The 19,181-nt window shown below is 37.9% G+C and overlaps 1 protein-coding gene and 1 long non-coding RNA gene across 4 annotated transcripts in view; one reads left to right on the forward strand and one right to left on the reverse strand.

The window, feature by feature from the left end:
- Positions 1-19,181, forward strand: part of LOC138760479 (protein kinase C epsilon type) — a 680,128-nt gene that overhangs the window by 34,822 nt on the left and 626,125 nt on the right. The window lies entirely within an intron of this gene.
- LOC138760480 (uncharacterized) overlaps positions 7,847-19,181 on the reverse strand; it is a 52,986-nt gene continuing 41,651 nt past the window's right edge. The window contains exon 2 of the long non-coding RNA XR_011355645.1: positions 7,847-8,315. This is a non-coding gene — a long non-coding RNA (uncharacterized lncRNA). The remainder of the gene's footprint in view (positions 8,316-19,181) is intronic.

A 19,181-nucleotide genomic window follows, 5' to 3' on the forward strand; every position in this document is an offset into this window, starting at 1 on the left:
GATGCTTTCCTTGGATTCATTCTCCTGAAGGCAGCCCGCATGTCATCTTTGGATACCGACAGTGGAGTATAATTTGTGGACACCAACGATAGCCTCTGTCAAATATGAAGGTTTCCACACATCCACATTCAACACCACATCTTTATGGATATCTCACAGCTTTCATATATTGTCAGCTGTTTGATCATGGCAGATGGGTTACTTTGATGCCTTGCAATTTGGAAAATATATTTCAAGGTGGCAATGCACTCAGTCAACACTCCTTAATTCCTACCTCCCTTTATCCTAGGATCTCTCCTGCTTGCGTGCACCTTTTTCTTGACCTGGCCCCTCATTTTATGTCTTTTTCAAAAAGGACGAAGTACTCTTATTTGGATTTTGGCTCCAAGGAAAAAGAGAGCAACGAAAAAGGAACTTCATAATACTCAGAGCTACCTGTTCAGATATGGAAAGTCTGCTAACTGTAGAGGTAACAATAATTGTTGGTTTTAATTTTTTGAGTCACTGCGTAAGTGCCTGCATCAAGGGCTATGGGAAAGGATTACCTGGGCACCATTTCCCAATGAAACAAGTTCACAAGAGTTTTGAACCAAATGAAGACTGATTGGAGAGGCTTTTAGGAGAAATGAAAGAAAATGCTTGAGGCACTCCATCAGAAGTAAAGATAAATTGCCACCATTTTGGGCCTGATCCCTTCTACTTTCACATGAAGATTACAATATATGGTGGTGTTTAAGATGGTCCTGAATGTTAAAAATGTCACTACAAAACCAGAGGTCATCTTGTTCACCAAGTATAGAATTCAAACCTTAACAGTGAAATCTGTTCCTGTGCCAAATTTAAAATAGGAACCTTAATAGCGAAGTCTCATCATTTCCCCGCGCTAATATTAAAATCCGAACCTTAACAGTGAAGTCTCACCACTTCCCCGCACTAATATTAAAATCCAAACCTTAACAGCGAAATCTCAGCATTCGCCTGCAGGGTCCATCCACCCAGTCCTACTGTCGTCGGCTCTGTACAGCCTTTAAATGGCCTGTTGAAGGAACCGACTGTGGTTTATTTTAAAAATATGCAAATAAAACTTAAACCTTTACTGGGTAATTTCCTTTCAAATTATTGTGAATTTGTATATTAATGTGCCTGGCAGCATCACTCCACTGGTCAGTGAAAAGTGCCAGACTTGGGGTAGTCTTTTACAATGAATATAGCTCAAAACCTACACATTCAGGGGGTCCTCTTATACAGTCATCTTATACACTGGCATATATTGTCATTGGCATTCATTGATATCAGCAAACAATGCATGAAAGTTTGCTTAAGTTGTTAAACAACATATGGAATTCCAAATCCTACATTGCTTGGGGATTTGTGTAACTGACCATGGAAGTGGTGGCATGTCTAGTTTTCACATTTGCACACCTAACAATTTGATGTTCAAGTTTGCAGCTTGGTTTAAGGCATAGACAGAGATTGTGGAAAGCTCGACCTCTAGCATTTACAGTATGTTCATCTTCCTGCTATTAATTATGTGACTTTGATTTCTGTGTACCAAATGATTTGGGAGATATTGCTGCACTCCAGCAATACATTTTCTGCCTTTTTTTTTTCAATTACTGATCTGCTGCTCTAAGGCGTGGTGGTAGCTTTATTGAGCATAAATAAATCATTCTCTCTCAGGATTTGGGATGCTCTCACTGACATTTCCCTTGCCATCCCTGAATAATATCTATAGACATACAAAGCATGCTTTGTAGTCTGTGTAAAAGTTGCCAGATGGTCAGAAATGAAAACATTTGGCTTAAAATTTTCACATTATCCTTGTCATCTTGGTTCTCTTTCTTTCCCGTGAAGTGTAGCTGTGGCCAAAGGATGTGTGAGTGTGTAGAGTGGAAGGTTTTACAAGGACATAGGAGACAACCACAGCCTGAAAATCATTCTCTGGAATGAACAACTGTGTGCCTCCAGATTTATAGTTTAAATATTCACTGAACACTCCAGTGGTGCTGATCTTTATACAGTATTTCTCGCAGTTGTCCTATTTTTAAGTAGGCTCTGCTTTTGTTCTTGAGTTCCATACTCGAGTCAGGATGTAGGTTTTAAAGAGTGAATTTGTGCTTCCACAACCTCCTTTGTTTCTTCTCTGAATGGAGCAGATGTTAATGATCATCTCATGTGGAAAGTAGTCTCTGTATGGATTGCACCTTGGAGAAATGGACATTTTTCCAGGAAAATCTAATCTAGAGCCCTTAATGCTATGACCTCAATCCATTCCACAGCCTCTTTACATCCTGACCAGCAAAAGAAGAGGTGCCAAAGATCTCACTGTGATGGACAAAGGACTCATCTCCGAGCAAAAGGAATCTTTAAAATTCAAGCTGGAATACTCTCTGACCACAGATATCTTTGACAAAAAATATAATTCACATATCTCTTTCCAACTAACTCTATGCAAATCAATTAGTAACCAATTTATAAAGGGTTCTTCATGTGGATATGGTATAATGGTAATTCTGCCGCACCTGCAGAAAAAATGAATCTCAGGGTTAAATGTGAATGTCATGTTTGTACTCTGACAATAAATCTGAAATCTGATATATACACAGTTGACACAGAGTGCTTCCTCCTTGTTAATCATTTATTATCATCTGACTGTACATATACAACCAGATGAAACAGCGTTTCTTTGGACCACAGTCCACACACATGCACAAACAATACATAGCACATAATAATATGCATAAAGATATAATTTAAAATAAATATTGTGGGACGATTTGCTTACTTACAGGATACTTTTCATCAATCTCACGGTCTCTGAGAAGAATCTATTTCCAAATCTGGCAGTCCTGATTTTGATGCTTCCATTCCTCCTTGGTGATTGTGGGTCAAAGATACTGTGTGCTGAATGGAATGGGTTTTCTCTAATTCTTTGAGCCCTATTTAAGCAACACACCTGGTTAATGTCATCACTAGTGGAAAGGGAAATGCCGGTGATCTTTTCGGTCATTTTGATGACTTCTGGTCTGATGCTTTGCAGCTACCGTTCCACACAATGTTGCAGCCAGACAGGATGCTCTCATTGTGATCCTGTTAAATGTTGTCAAGATTGGAGATGATAGTCTTGTCCTCCTCAACCTCCTTGGGAAGAGTAGGTGCTGCTGCCCCTTTCTGACTAATGAGGAGGAGGTGTGGATAGGTTGTCCTTTATATGCTCACCAGGGAATGTGCTCTCCATTCTCTCCGTTACACATCAATGGCACCACCATGGAGAGAGTCTAGAGCACATTCCCTGGTGTGCATATAAAGGACAACCTATCCACACCTCTTCCTTAATAGTCAGGAACCTTTCATCCTCCTGAATTCCAAAATCATCTTTGTCTTATCCACAATGAGATATAGGTTGTTGATCTCGGACTATTTTATGAGCCACCCAACCTCCATTTTGTAAGCTGACTGATCATTGTTGCTGAAAAGGCCAACTACTGTTGTATCAACTGCAATTGAGTCTGGCAGTGCGGTTGTGGGTCTGCAGTGTGATCAGTAATGGGATGAGCACGGAGCCGAGATGCACCAGTTCTCAGCATGGTGGGACATGAGATCTTGCTACCAACCGGGCTGACTGTGGTCTATTGGTGAAGTCCAGAAAGAGGTGTTGAGTCCCAGCGAGGACAATTTATCCAACAGACTTTGAGATTTGATCGTGTGGAGTGCAAGATTGTTGTTTAGGCACCACAGAACCAGATTTTCACTCTCCATCCTGTATTCTTAGACTGATCAGAATCAGAATTTATTGTCAATGAGCATGTCATGAAATTCGTTGTTTTGCAACAGCATCACAGTGGAAACATTTATATAAACCACCTTACAAAATAAATAAAAGTAGTGCAAGAAAAATAATGTATGGCGCGGTTAGCGAAGCGATTAGCAAAATACTTTTACACCACCAGTGATTGGGCCTGGGGTTAGAATCCAGTGCTGTGAGTAAGGAGTTTGTATGTTCTTCCCATATCCTCCTGGGTTTTCACCGGGGTTCTGGTTTCCTCCCATCATTCAAAAGCATACCAGAGGGTTGTAGGTCATTTGGTGTAATTGGGCAGCACGGGCTTGTGGGCCGAAAGGGCTAGGTACTGAGCTGTCTGTATGTCATAAAAAGTCCAAGTGAAGTAATGTCTATGGTTCATTATTCATTCAAGAATCTGATAGCAGAGGGAAAGAAGCTGTCCTTATGCTACTGAATACTCATCTTCAGGCTGCTATATTTTTTACCCGATGGTAGCAGAATCAAGAGGGCATGGCCTGTATGGTGGGGGTCCTTGAGGATAGAGGCTGCTTTCTTAAGACACTGTCTCTTGTTGATGTCCTTGATGGAGTGAAGACTGGTGCCCGTGATTTTGCTGGTGGAGTTAACGAGTTTTTTCTTGTCCTGAGCATTGGGACCTCCATACCAGACAGTGATTTAACCAGCCAGAAGGCTCTCCATGAAACACTTGTAGAAGTTTTTGAGTGACATACCGAATCTTCTAAAATTCCTCACAAAGTCAAACTGCAGGTGAACCTTCTTCATGATTACATCAACATGGAGGCTCCAGGACAGATCCTCGGACATGTTGACACTCAGGGATTTGAAGATCTTGACCCTCTCCACTGCTGAGGCCTCAGTGAGGACCTGTTAATGTTCTCCTGACTTCCTCTTATCTCCTTGGTTTTGATAATACTGAGTACAATGTTGTTGTAACGCTACTCAACGAGCTGATCTATCTTCCTCCTGTTCGCTTCCTCATTGCCATTTGTGATTCTACCAACAACTGTGGTGTCATTGGTAAATTTGTAGATAGCATTTGAATTGTACCTAATCACACTCTCATGGGTGTGGAGTGAGTAAAGCAATGGGCTAAGCACACATCCTTGAGATGCGCATGTGTTGATCATCAGTGAGGAGGAGACATTGTTTCCAATTCATGGTCTTCAAATGAGGAAGTCAAAGATCCAGTGGCAGTGGGTGGATCAGAGGCCCAAGTTTTAAGAGTTTTTGACCAGCATAGAGGGAATGATGGTGTTGTAGGCTGAGCTGTGGTCGATGAAGAGGAGTCATACATATTTTGCTGTTTTCTAGGTGATCCAGAGCTAAGTGGAGAGCCAGTGATATTGCGTCTGGTGTGGAGCAATTGTGACTATAGGTGAATTACAGTGGGAAAATAGGCAAATTTGTAGATCAATTTGCACTCAAACTTCGCTCTGCTTTCGTGAATGTCAAGGAAGAAAAAAACAAGCACACATTGTTGATGGTCAGTGAGGAGGAGGTGACGTTACTGATTCACATGGATTGAGAGCCACTGATGAGGAAGCCAAGGAACCCATTGAAGAGGAATGAACAGAGTCTCATATCCTTTAATTTGGTCATAACCTTTGCTAGTATGATAGTGTTAATGCTGAGCTGTAGTCAGAGAACAACAGCTTGACGTGTGTGTTCCTGTGATCAGGTGATCTAATGCATCTGCCTTTAACCTGTGGTGATAACGGGCAAATGGAAATGGGTCCAGATACTTCCTGAGATAGGAATTTATAGAAGATAGGAGGAGATAAAGTATATGCAAAATCAAAACACTCTTTTCAATCTCTTGGGTATAGATAAATCTGCAGTCAGCAACTGGCGAAAACCATTGCTGGAGGAAATGAAAAACTTTGACTGCTGTAAACTTCCTGGCTGAGTTTAGCACATAATAATTAAAAAAACCCACAAAGGTTGATAAAATGTAAACATTTGGTTGACGAGGCTTACAATAATTTCAACGTGACAATATGGATTGTTTGTGCATCTCTTATTTGTGTCAGTATGAAACTCTAAATGTAAAATGTACAATCTATTTTTCTATTTGATGGGGGAGAAATTGGTGAAGGTATTTGTTGTGCATAAGAGAGGCCAGAGACTTGCCTCAAATTGGTCCTTTAGCCTTATCTAAATTATTTAACTGACATGTGTTTTCCAAATGGGAAATTAGTTCCACTGAGCTAGTTCCCTGTAGGCCTCCAGGGAAGAGCTGGTGGATGGGCGCCTTTGAAATTCAAGACACACAAGAGACTGCAAATGCTTGAATCTGGTGCAGATTGAGCTGTATAGGCCAGAATTGTCAAAATCTCCAGTCAACTCCATTCACCATTTGATGACCTGGATTGGAATTCTCGATGAAGTGTTCTGATGAGAAGCGCAGATAATTCTTCATCTCCCACTGATACTACTCTATCTGATGAATCAGGAAAGGAAAGCCAAAGGTATATAATCCAGTGATCACTGGGGGAATCAGAGGTGGAGAGGTAAGCTCTTGGGAGTCACTATCTCAGAGGAGCTTTCCTGGACCCAGCACACCATTGCCATGGTGAAGAAAGAATGTCAGTGCCTCTACTTCCTCAGGAGTTTGTGGAGGTTTGGTATGACAACTGAAACCCTGGCAAATTTCTACAAAGGTGTGGTACAAAGTGTGCTGACCAGCTACCTCACAGTCTGGTATGAGAACACCAATACCCCTGAGTGTAAAGCCCTCCAAAAGGTAGTGGACACAACCCAGGACAACATGGGCAAAACCCTCTCCAGTATTGAGTATATCTACAGGGAACACTGCCGTCGGAAGGCAGCAGTAATTATCAAAGATCCACACCACCTAGCACAAGCTCTGTTCTCGCTCTTGCCATCAGGAAAGAGGTATAGATGCCACATGACTCACACCACCAGGTTCAGGAACAGTTGCCACCCCTCCACCATCAGACGCCTCAACAACAAACTCAGAGATTCATTTAAGGACTCTTACTTGTGCACTTTACTGATTTTCTTTTGTTCTCTGTATTGCACAATTTGTTTACATTCATTGTCTGTTTACAGTTCTTTTATTTGCTTACATGTTTACACTTTTTTTTGCACTAACAATAAGTGGTAGTTCTGCCGCGCCTGCAGATAAAAGGAATCCCTGGGTTGTGTGAGGTCATGTATGTACTTGAACAATAAATCAGAAATCTAGTGGATTTTTTTTGCAGTCCGATTTTAGTTTTATTCTCTCATAGGATATGAGTTTTACTAGAAATTCCCATCTCTAATTGCTTTTGAGAAGGTGGTGACAAGCCACTTTCACCTAATTTGCTAATTCATAATCAATTACAATGCCATTGATCTTGACCTAGTCCTGGAAAGGAAATGAGATTTATTTTTCAAACAGGATCATGCAAAGGTTTTAATTCTTTTGTCATCTGCTCAAAAGGAGCCTCCTTTTGACTCACCTTTTCTTCTGTAAATATATGTAGCATGTGCACCCCATTTTCTGCAGCCCCTCCCCAGGAGGCCTCCATTGCAGTTTGATTTGAAGTTCTGCTAGGATCTCAATTATGTGAAAATGGTGATTATTGTCCAAGTACAATGAGATATTTTTCTCCCTTAGAAAAGTATTTCTAACAGAAAGTAATGTTGTTTAATTTAAAAAAAATTGAAGATCACTTCTCTCTGTGCGTTATATTTTAATGGAACTAATTGCTCCCTGGATGAACTGAGAATGGAAGTTGAACCACGTGGTATATTCAGAATTTGGCTTTACGAGGTCAGTAAACTCAATAATCAAAGTTGTGGCAGCAGCTTAACTCAAATGATGTGAAAATGGTTATAACTGTCCGTTGACACGTGGGTGATTGTATGTCAGGCCATAGATGTTTGATGCATCGTTTAAGCAAATAATCTAACAACATTGTAAGACGAAGAATGAAAGAATGTCTACCTGGCTGAGATCCTGGCAAGTATGGAACCCCACCCAATAAGGCTTATGACCTTCAGGAGATGAATAAACAACTTGTGATATTTAAGAAATGTAATTTCATTGTTTTATTTTTCAGTTATGATGAAATTATATTTACCGGTACTCTCTTGGCCTCCTTTGGTCATGATCAACCATAGGTATTGAGCCTTTGACAGTCACTCATTTGTTTAGCAGCGTCGACTGTGGCTATGGAAGCTGATCCTGGACCAGCAGGCTGTGCCACAGTTGTAGCAAATATAGGGCATAGTTGAATTGTTGTCTGCTGCCTGCTGTGCACCTCAGTTAGTTCTCTGCTCCTCAACCTGATTCAAGGTCACTCTTCACCTTGCTCCAGGTATGGATGAAGTGTACCTTGCCATTTGTTGTGGTCATCTTCTGTATCCTCCCAGAACTTTGTGTTGATTTTTAAGGCTTTCATGTCATGCTTGCAGAGGTCCTTGAAGTGAAGCTGGAGTCTACCAATATTCCTCTTGCCTATTGCTAGTTCTCCTTAGACGATGTCCTTTGTCAGTCTACCATCTGGTACATATAATTTAAATTGACATGCCAGTGTGAAAACAGAAAGTTATCATTTTGCTTTGTTGTACATTATAAGCACTCCCAATTATTGGGAGAGCCTCAGATTTCAATAAGTAAATAAATAACCAATTTGATCATACAACACAGTAACAGACCCTTTTGGCCCACAAGATCATTTCGCCCAATTACACCCAATTGACCTATAACCCCCAGTACATTTTGAGCAGTGGGAGGAAACTGGAGACCCTGGGGAAAATTCACGCAGACACTAAGAGAACTTTCAAAATCCTTACAGACAACATGTGACTAAGTGTGCTGTCTGAGTATTGATCTTAATCTAAAATTAGCAGGTAACTCACCTTAGAAAAGTTTTTGTTAGCCCTGCTGGATCTGGCGATGCCAAGAAAAATAACCATAAATATGTTAGTTGCTGTAATAGAATTGCAAGCATTTTGGTGGGTGGTACAATTTAACAATGCAAAGCATGAAAGGGGAAGTCAATGTAAGCCATTCGTAGAGAGTTTCAGTGGTTTTTAGGCTTACTTTTTTAAGAACCTTCAGACAGATGGCAAATTTCTAGAGCTGAATCTCATGGTGTGAGAAGTTGTGATACTATATTCTTCTTTTACGTTCTGAAATTAGCTCTGGAGCTGAAGGACGAACAGAACTACCACAATAGAAACCAGATTTGAACAGTGCAGCACAGAAATTGGCACTTCAGCCCTCCATGAGTGAGTTGCCCGTCATATCAGTCCAAGCTAATCCCATTTATTGCACGAGATCCAGATATTTCTATTCCCTGTTTTTCATGTATCTATTTGAATGCATTTTAAATATTATCATATCTGGTTCTATCACCTTCTTTGGCAGAGTGTTCCGGCACTTACCAGAGGAAAAAAAACTTGTCTGTAAATTTCCTTTGTATTTCTGTCTATGACTTTGAACTAATCTCTAGTATTTGACATTGCCAACTTGAGAAAAAGACTGATGATCTATCCTTTGCATTACCAGTACAGTAAAATCCCTGGTCTCCAGAATTCCAACAATGCCAAGCAACCAGTAAAAAAAACAAAGAAATAAATAAATAGATAGATGAATGAGAATGACTAAAAAATTAAATAGAAGTTTAAAATTGTGAAAGTAAACTTTCTCCAAACCAGCATATAACTGCTTGGTGAAGATGGAAGCAAACATTCAGCCAGCAGATCGTCCTGTTATGTCCCACCCGCAGCAGGTGTTTGAATAAAATTTCAATAATGTGTTTGAATGGGGAGCCGGTCGATGCTGCTCACCACAGGGGAATCTCTCCCAAAGTGTCCCTATCCCTGCCTATCTTTATCTTTTTTAGTATATTATTAAGTATATTAATAAGGCTTTATCTGTCATCTTGAAGGATGAGGAGGGGGATTAATTATGATGGTGGTATAGTTAGAATAGCAGTTCGTGCAACACTGTTACAATGCCAGCGGCTGGGGTTCAAATTTAAATTTTATAAGTTATGGGAATTACCTGTTTAAAGTGAACTTTGCATAATTACAAAATACAATACTGATTTTTTTTCAGTACATTTTGCATTGTAATTTGTCTTTTAAACTGTTTATTCCTAATGCAGGTGTATAAGTTAGGAATTGTAAGAATGGGTCTCAGGCAACCGTAAAATTCACATATCTGGCATCCAGAATCCCCGAAGGTGCTGGATACTGGATATTTTACTGTATATAGCATATACCATTATATTTACAGTATATTTTCTTGTTGGAAATTTTAATTTCTTCTCAATTTCATTCTCAAAGACAGCAATTAAGAAAGTTTGTCTATTCTTAACCTGAGAAAGATGATGTTAGCAATTCCAGCAGAACCAGTAGAAAAGTTGACATCTCACAAATACTTGGAATCTTTAAAGACAGAGTAATGTAATGTAGATAAGCCAATAAAAGTAATTTCCTCTCATGAGATGTTGATTAGCAATTTTTGTCATTTTGGAAGCCTTTTTTTAAAAAAAACTTTATAATATATAAAGTACAGAATTGTATATAAAAACCCCATATTACAATTCATCATTTATAAAATACATAATGATAGATTAGTACTCTACCCCTCCTCCCACCCAACCACCCCACTACAAACAAAAAACCTGCACTACCCCTATAACGGAGCCTTTTACAAATATCAGTTGTTAACATACAGAAGTGAGTGCCTTTTTGTTATAAAAAGAATGATTAAAGTATATTCAAACCAATATATTTTAAGTATGGTTCCCACATTTTAGTAAAAAAAGAATAATTATTGTGTAAATTATATGTTATTTTTACTAAATTTGATTTCAACTCATTGTGCCATCTTTGAATATTTATCTCTACATTATCCTTCCACGTTACCGCAGTACATTTTCTAGCCACAGCTTGAACCAAGCGAAAAAATGCAATTTGAAATTTATCCAACTTTAAGCCCACTTTTAGATTCATCAAGAGTCCCATTAAAAAGAATAATGGATCAACTAATAACTGAATTTTGTACAAATGTTCCAAAAATTCTCTAATCTTCACCCAAAAACTTTGAACCTTTTCACAAGACCAGACTGAATGTAGAAATGTCCCTTTTTGTGTTCCACACCAAAAACATAAATCTGAATCCCTAAAACCATATTGTTTTAACTTTTCTGGTGTCAGATATAACTGATGTAAAAAATTATAGTAACTAAACTATATCTCTCGTTAATCATTTAAAGAAGAAAACACATGTCCAACCCAATCTCTTTTCAATTTCAAATGTTCCTTTTCGATCAAATGTGTTTCTTGTAAAAAGGCAATATCAATTTTCATTTTTTTTATATAAGCCAATACCCTCTTTCACTTTATTGGATTATTTAATCCCAGAACATTAAAAGTTGCAAAATTCAAAGTAAACATTTTTACTAACTACTAATATATTTACACTCTATAAAATAATGCTCCCCTTTATAATTCTTCAAAAGTTTTAAAAAAGACCCCACCCCTCAATAAACAAAAAAAACCCAAAAAAATCACCCGAAGGTAGTAACACCCTAAAAATCTGGGTGTGGTAAGCCTACTAGTGGTAGATGACAGTCAAAGCTTTCAGTGTCATCCAGCCCCCCAGCCAGATACATATTCATTATGTAATTAAGAACAATCAAATATAGTAAATATATTCAACCCAATGATTCCAAGCCCAATGATTGTTCCGGATCTTCAATGTCAAGAAGACTTTGTGTCAGCTCTTCTTTCTTTCCATTCTTATCATTCTTTCCATATCCATTTCCATTTCCGTTTACCCTCCTCTTAGAAGACGATGGTGAAGACCGCCCATTTCTTCGCAATTCTGGCAATGAATTAGCAAAAACCAAGGCATCGTGATCGTTCTCAAAAAATTGAGATTGAAAGTTTCCGTAAAAACCTTCAAAATTGTAGGATAGCGAAAAGCAAACTTACAGCCCTTTCACCATAAGACAACTTTATCCGAATTAAATTCCCGTTGTCTTCTAATAACCTCTTAACTCAAATCGGCATAAAAAAACACTCTGTTATTTTGAATCATCAATGGGGATCGACTCTGCCGCGCTTTCTATACCGCCATTCGTAAAATCATTTCTCTATCTTGATATTTCAAACAGTGAATCAAGACAGCCCTTGGTGTTTGTCCTGGAAGTGGTTTTTTTCCTCAATGCTCTATGGGCCCGATCCAGTTCCAAACCTTCAGGAAAAAAGCTCTTTACCCAGTACCTCTGGATCCAATGCTTAAAAAATATTATTGGATCAGAACCTTCAATGTCCTCTGGAAGACCAACTATTTTCATATTATTTCCCTGGCTTTGATTTTCTAATGAATCAATCTTCTTCAATAAATCCCTTTTTTGAATCCCCAATCTACAAAAGAACCTTCTACTTTTTCCATTTTTTCTCTATTGCGTTCCACCTGATTTTTACATTCAGAGAAGGCTGTTTCAATTAAAAAAAAAATTAACTTGTACAATATCAACAGATTTTATACATCTGTTAATATCACTCTTAACTACAGTCATTTCTTGTTTCATAGTTGACATTTCATCACACAAAATATTCATTTTTATTTTCACCTCCATAAATCCTTGAGTCATTTGAATTGACATTTGTTTTGACATATTTTCCATTTGACAAGCAATCCCTTCCAAAACAGTGAACACTGAGTCCAGTCCAGAATCCATAACCACTTTTTGAGGTCTACTTTCTTTAACTTCAGACTCCTTCTGCTGGGCAAATTCCAGCAAGGTAAGTTCTTCCTCTTCAGACACAGTAGGTCCTTTAACTGTGTGGCTGCGGGTTTGGACACCCGATGTTGGCATTCCGACTATGTCGGGGTGCCAGTGTTCGGGCTCCCCCACACTTTTTCCAGGAGTTCTTGAACCCGGGATGCACCGCACATGCCCGGCAGAACCGCTGAACATGCAGGGGCGACTTCTGACGCTACATTGCATGCCCCTAGGCCACCCAGCAATGTCGTGGGCTCACGGGCTCCTTTGTCAGTCGGGCTGCCTGCGCGCCCAGCTTCACATGCATGCGGGTCAGAAACAACCGAACTCACCAAAGTGCGACTGCAGGATCGATGCTGACATCAAACTTAAATGAACAGGAGTTCTTTGATGTTTGGAGACTCCCAGCAACGACTCTGTGGATTCAACTGTGCAGGTAGGCCTCAATTCTTCTACACTTTTATAAGGCAATTTTTTTCTGAAGTTGAACTTTAGATTTCTTCACATTAGTAGCCATGGTAAGTTACTTTTGTTCAAAAAATTGTAAATACTATTTTTAACCACTTTTATGATTTTTAAAATTGGGTGCTTAATAATCTAGCTGGGGAAAAGGAACACGCATCTTTCTTCTACGCCATCTTGCCACGCCCCCCATATTAATCAACCTAGTTACAGCAACTTCACACATCTTTATCCAATCTTCCTCCAATATAAAAAGTTGTAATTCCTTCTCCCATTTATCTTTTATTTTAAAAACACCAGGTTAATCATCTTTTCTTGCAATAATGCATACATTTCTGATATAAAACCTTTTTTCAAAGTTTCTATAATCAATTTTTCAAATCTAGTCAAATTGGGAAGTTTAAGTTCCTGTCCAAAATTTTCTTTCAAGAAAGCTCGCACTTGATAATAAGCAAATATTGAATTCACTGATATCACAAATTTATCTTGCAGTTGAGCAAAAGAAAGAAAAACTCCCTTCTTAAAACAGTCTCCCACCATTCTAATACCCTTCAATTCCCAATCCTTTAAATATTGACTATCCGTAGAAAATGGAATAATCCTATTCTGATAAATAGGGGCCTGAGCAATGATTTTTACCCTTAGTTCCAATCATATGATCTCTCTTATACCAAATTTCCAATAAATGTTTAAGTACAGGTATGTTATAAGTCTTTAAAAAATTCAGTCTCCATTTATATATAAAATAATTAGCATTACTCTCTGATATCTGTGACAGTTCAACTTTAGCCCATACTGAAATTTGTTCAGTGTCTGAAATTCGGTTAATAAATTTCAATTGTGCTGCTTCATAATAATTCTGAAAATTTGGTAACTGAAAACCTCCTAAAGCATATTTCCAGGTCAATTTTTGCAAAGGGACTCTATATAATTTACTTTTCCATTAAAACAAATGAACTGAAGAATTTAATTCCTTAAAAAAGGCCTTTGGTAAAGAAAAAGGAATAGATTGAAAAATATATTGTATATGGGGAAATATATTCATTTTAATACAATTCATCCGTCCCATTAAAGTCAAATCTTCTTCAAATATGCCTTAATTTTTTTCAATAAAGGTATATAATTCAATTGATAAAACTGTTGATACTCCACATTTACTATCACTCCCAAATACTTTATCGTAACAGACCATCAAAATTTACAATCTGAGTAATCTTCACTTGAAATTGGTAATAATTCACTTTTATTCCAATTAACTTTACATCCAGACATTTTTCCATACTGTTCCAAACATTTCTGCAAATATACTAAAGATTCTTTAGAATTTGTTAAATATATTAACACATCATCAGCAAATAAATTAATTTTATATTCTAATTCTCCCACTCTAATACCTTTAATATTAATGTTCTGTCTAATAAATTGAGCTAAAGGTTCAATAACCAAAGCAAATAAAGCAGGAGATAATAGGCAGCCTTGTCTAGTTGATCTTGATAAATTAAATGATGATGAAATTTGTCCATTTATCACCACTCTAGCTGAGGAATTATTATATAAAGCCTTTATCCAACCAATAAAGAGTGGACCAAACCTAAAATGTTCCAGAACTTTAAACAAAAAATGCCACTCAACTCGATCAAAAGCCTTTTCAGCATCGAGGGCTACTATTAAAGGAAGATTATGTTGATTTTTAGATGCATTAATTAACGTAACTAATTTAGCAATATTATCAGCTGAATAACAATTTTTACTAAAATCTGCCTGATTTACAGGAATCAATTGCGGCAAATATCTCGCAATTCTATTTGCCAACACTTTAGCCACAATTTTATAATCTACATTTAATAGAGAAATCGGTCTATACGATGCTACTTTCAAAGGAGCTCTATCTTTTTTTGGAATAACTGTAATCAAAGCTCTGGAAAAAGATTCTGGAAAAGAAGATGTTTCAGAAGCTTGTACTAATACTTGTCAAAATACTGGAAGTAATAAATCATAAAATTCCTTATAAAACTCAAATGTAAATCCACCTTCCCTGGGTGATTTTCCATTAGGCATAGTTTGTAATACCTTTTAATTTCCAAATCAATAAATGGGCAGTCTAATTCCTGAGCATCTAGATCATTAAAAAACGGAAGGTCTAACTCAGCCAAAAATGATTCTACTCGATCAGTGTCTTGTTTAATCTGTGATGTTTATAAATCTTGATAAAACGAATGAAATTCATCATTAATCTCCTGAGATTTGTAAGTAACCCTTGGACCTCTCCTTACCACATTTATCGTCCTAGAAATTTGTTCTGTTTTCAATTGCCAAGCTAACACTTTATGGGCTCTTTCTCCCAACTCATAATACCGTTGTTTAGATCTTTGAATCAACTTCTCATAGTGATATGTCTGTAAAGTATTATAACGCATTTTCAAATTAGATAACCATATCTTCATATCTTCCGTCAAGTATCTCTGCAAATCTTTCTCCAATACTTTAATCTCCTCCTCAAGTTTATGACTATCTGCCAAATATCTCTTCCTAAGTTTAGTAGTGTAACTAATTTGTCCCCTTAAATATGGTTTCAATGCATTTCATAGTATAAATGTACTTTGCACTGAATTCCCATTCAATTGTATAAACAACTTAATTTGTTCTCTAATAAAGGTAACAAACTCAGGTTGCTTTAACTACGCTATGTTCAATCTCCATCCATAACTAGTTTGTACCATATCAGAATTAGTACAACATATTAATAAAAGTGAATGATCAGACAATGTTCGACTTTTATATTCAGCATTAATTATTCTCCCCTGTAATTGAGCAGATATTCAAAAAAATCAATTCTAGAAAAAGATTCATATCTTACCGATTAAAATGAGAAATCTTTCTCTGTTGGATTTAATCTTCATTTTGGAAGCCTTAATTGGTGACAATTGGAGATTTGTGGGCAACATTTTTTAACAGTTTCTATTGTTAAGAGAGCAGGTATTAATTGTCTTGGTAACATTTTCCTTCTAATTTTAATGGAAACAATCTTTTTAAAAAATACTACTATGTCGACAAATGGTGTGATTTAAGAAAAACTGTAATTCAAAATGAATGTTTGTTCCAAAGTTGAAATTTTACAATTCAACTAATTTTATTAAATTACAGAACCAAGCGGTCAATGTTATTTTTCTACTCTAACAATATCAGTCCATTTGACAATCTATTGACACATTTGTGTTATTGGACAGTAGAGTTTAGCTCCATATGTAAATTCTTCCAGACTCTGGGAATGTAAAATCAATTGTACTAAATATTTCCAAATGTATTTCATTGTCATTTGGGAAATTTTTAGATCTCCTACAGGTTTAAAGTTAGATTTCAGATTTCATATTTATTGCTAGAGTACATACAGCCCTGAGATTTCTTTTCCTGCAGGCAAGGCAGAATTTCCACTTGTTGGTAGTGCAAAATAAAGCTGGATTCAATATATACATGTAAACAAATAAAGAAATGTAAACAAACTGTTCAATTCAGAGAAAGTACCCAACCAGCTATGTTGTCTGATTCTGTTGCCTTGTGTGGGTTCACCTTGGATAGGGTTCTCCTCACCTCGGCTATGCAGTGAGCACATTTATCTTTGGCATCATCCTGTTCTTCTCATCATCAGAGCATAGAAAGTGTTCAGTCTGTCCGGAAGGGAGGCATCATTCTCCTTAATGGAATGTTGACTTGTGAACTGTTATAGACTCGATCCCTTGCCACGTGTACCTCATGTCGCCAGTGTCACACAGCTGTACCCACGCTTTGCCTTCTGGGTTGCACAGAAGAGTTCAGCTCTGGCTGATCTCAGTGCCATTCTCTCCCCTGTCCTGAAGCCAGCATCACGCGCTACCTTCAGGACAAGTAATATGTCAAACAAGTTTATAAATTTCCCAGTAAAACAGAACAAGGATCCTGTCTAAAGTCTAGGACTGATGGGAAGGTGTGGGGTGGGGGGGTTGAGTTTGAATTCACTAGCATCTTCCCCTTGCCAACCCCCTTGTGTCCTTGGGTTTATTATGGATAGTCCTTGGTAGGTAAAGGAGTAAATAAGGTGGTCAGTGGGTGTAAAATGCTTGAGAATTATTGGTTTACAGCAAGCCATTAATTAATAATTTGTACATATTCATTGGCACTTGGCATTAAAGACTTCCAAGAATACACCTAAAAAATCAATGATGTAAAGATATCATTGCATTAATGTGGACTTGGGAAGAATGGGGAAGTGGGCCATGGCCTTCCGACACTGCTCCGCGGAGTCCAACTGCCTGGGTCTTCTGCATGATGCCCCATGCAGCTTTACATTTCCTTTAGAATAGAGCCAGCATCAGTGTTTTGAGAATAAAGTCCTTTTTGGAACCAGGTATCGGGACTGACGACTTCATGAGCTCCCCATGGACCTCGGGTGGTCACAATTTTCTCATGGTCTCAAGGGGTTGGAACCAGGGATCAAGTAGGCGTAATTGGATGTCTCGAGTTTGGATTCACCACTGAGTCGCACAGGAGACCGTGCAGCTGCAGAGGTGCAGGAGGCAACGACGTCAGTGTGTGCGGGATCCATGGACACTCAATGTTTCTGAAGAGATTCTCTTTTGCCTCTCTTTCTGGTCTTGGTAATGGCACTAGAATAGTGGCACCTCCATGTGCTTCTTTGAAAACAAAAATAGATTCTGGTGCTTGTGCTATGGAATATTGAATCTTTTAAAAAAATTTTGGTGAATTTTAGGTTAGAAGTTATCCAGGATGTTGATCATAAATAGCCCCCTGAGTTTTAACTCACCAAGTTTTCTTTCCCATTCGGTGGAACGATCAATAAATTATATATTTATTTTATTCCTTTTGTTGGGCTGATGAAGTTGAACTTGATGAGTTTAATGTCATACAGAAGTTCAATGTATATACCTGTATGCATTTAAATTCTTATTTGCTGCAGCCAAAGAGGTATTTTTGTGAAAAGAAGTACTCATAAACTTTTGGTGAAGATGGGAGCAAATACTCAGCCAGAGGAATGCCTTGGTTGTGCTTTGCTCGTAGTAGCTCTTTGAATAAAGGTGTGTTGGAATAAAATGGCGTTGATCAGGGATGAAGAGCTCGTTGAAGATGATGGGGTGACTCCTTAATGTGTCTTCTTATCCCTGTTTATTAAGAGTCTTTATCTTTATTATTATTAAATATATTAGTATGGCTTTATCTTTAAACTTTGGGGGGGGGGGGCTGTTAATTATAATGTCATTATTTGTCTTTGGCCAGCTCCCTAATGGGGGAGGAACCTGCAGATAGAGTGACAGTTAAATGTTTTCAAAGAATGTGACTGAAAATAAAGTAAAATGCTTTAAGCTTTATTTATTCATACAAGTGAAGTTTGTTCAGTGTAAGTACAGTGTTGTATTTTTGTCTTTTAAATTATCTTCCTAATGCAGGTGCACTAGTTAGGCATTGTAAGAGTGAGTCTCAAGCAACTAGAAAACTTGCTTGTCTGGTAGTTAACTATCCTCATAGGTGCTGGATACCAGGGGTATATGTGATCATCATACTATGTGATGAATATTCTCTAGATTACCAGATATTCTAACCGTGGCTGCAGTCTTGAGTTGTCTGAGAGGATGGCATCATGGGTGCAATTTATAGGTATCTCCCCCTTGCCAGGAAAGCTATAATTAAGCCTATCAGCTGGTCTGTTCATCCCCAAGAAGAATAGTCAGCTTGCTGCCACAGGGTGACCTTTTGTCTCAATTTATTGCTAGAGTTGCCTTCAAGCTTCCATTTTATTTGCTGTTTGAGCAACAGATGCTTTGCTTCCTGTTCAGTGAAAATGCAACAGACTGTTTCTCTGTTTATGTTTTTAAAACAAAATACTTTATTATGCAGATACTTATTGAGATTGATGATAATGTGGAAAAAGAATGAAAACATGGGGTAAGGAAGCAATTGTATTTCCAGAAGACACTTGGTAAATTTCAGGGAATGTCAGCTGGCATAACAAGTACTCTCATTGTGAATGGTTTATGGACAGATGCAGTTTGGCTATTGTATTCATTTTCATGCAGTTTTGTCATCACATATATGCACAAGAAAACAAAACACAAGCAGGCCATTCAGCCCACAGTATCTCTGCAGCCATTCAATGAGATCATGACTGG

Source organism: Narcine bancroftii, chromosome 4 (assembly GCF_036971445.1).
Source record: "Narcine bancroftii isolate sNarBan1 chromosome 4, sNarBan1.hap1, whole genome shotgun sequence".
NCBI lineage: Eukaryota > Metazoa > Chordata > Chondrichthyes > Torpediniformes > Narcinidae > Narcine > Narcine bancroftii.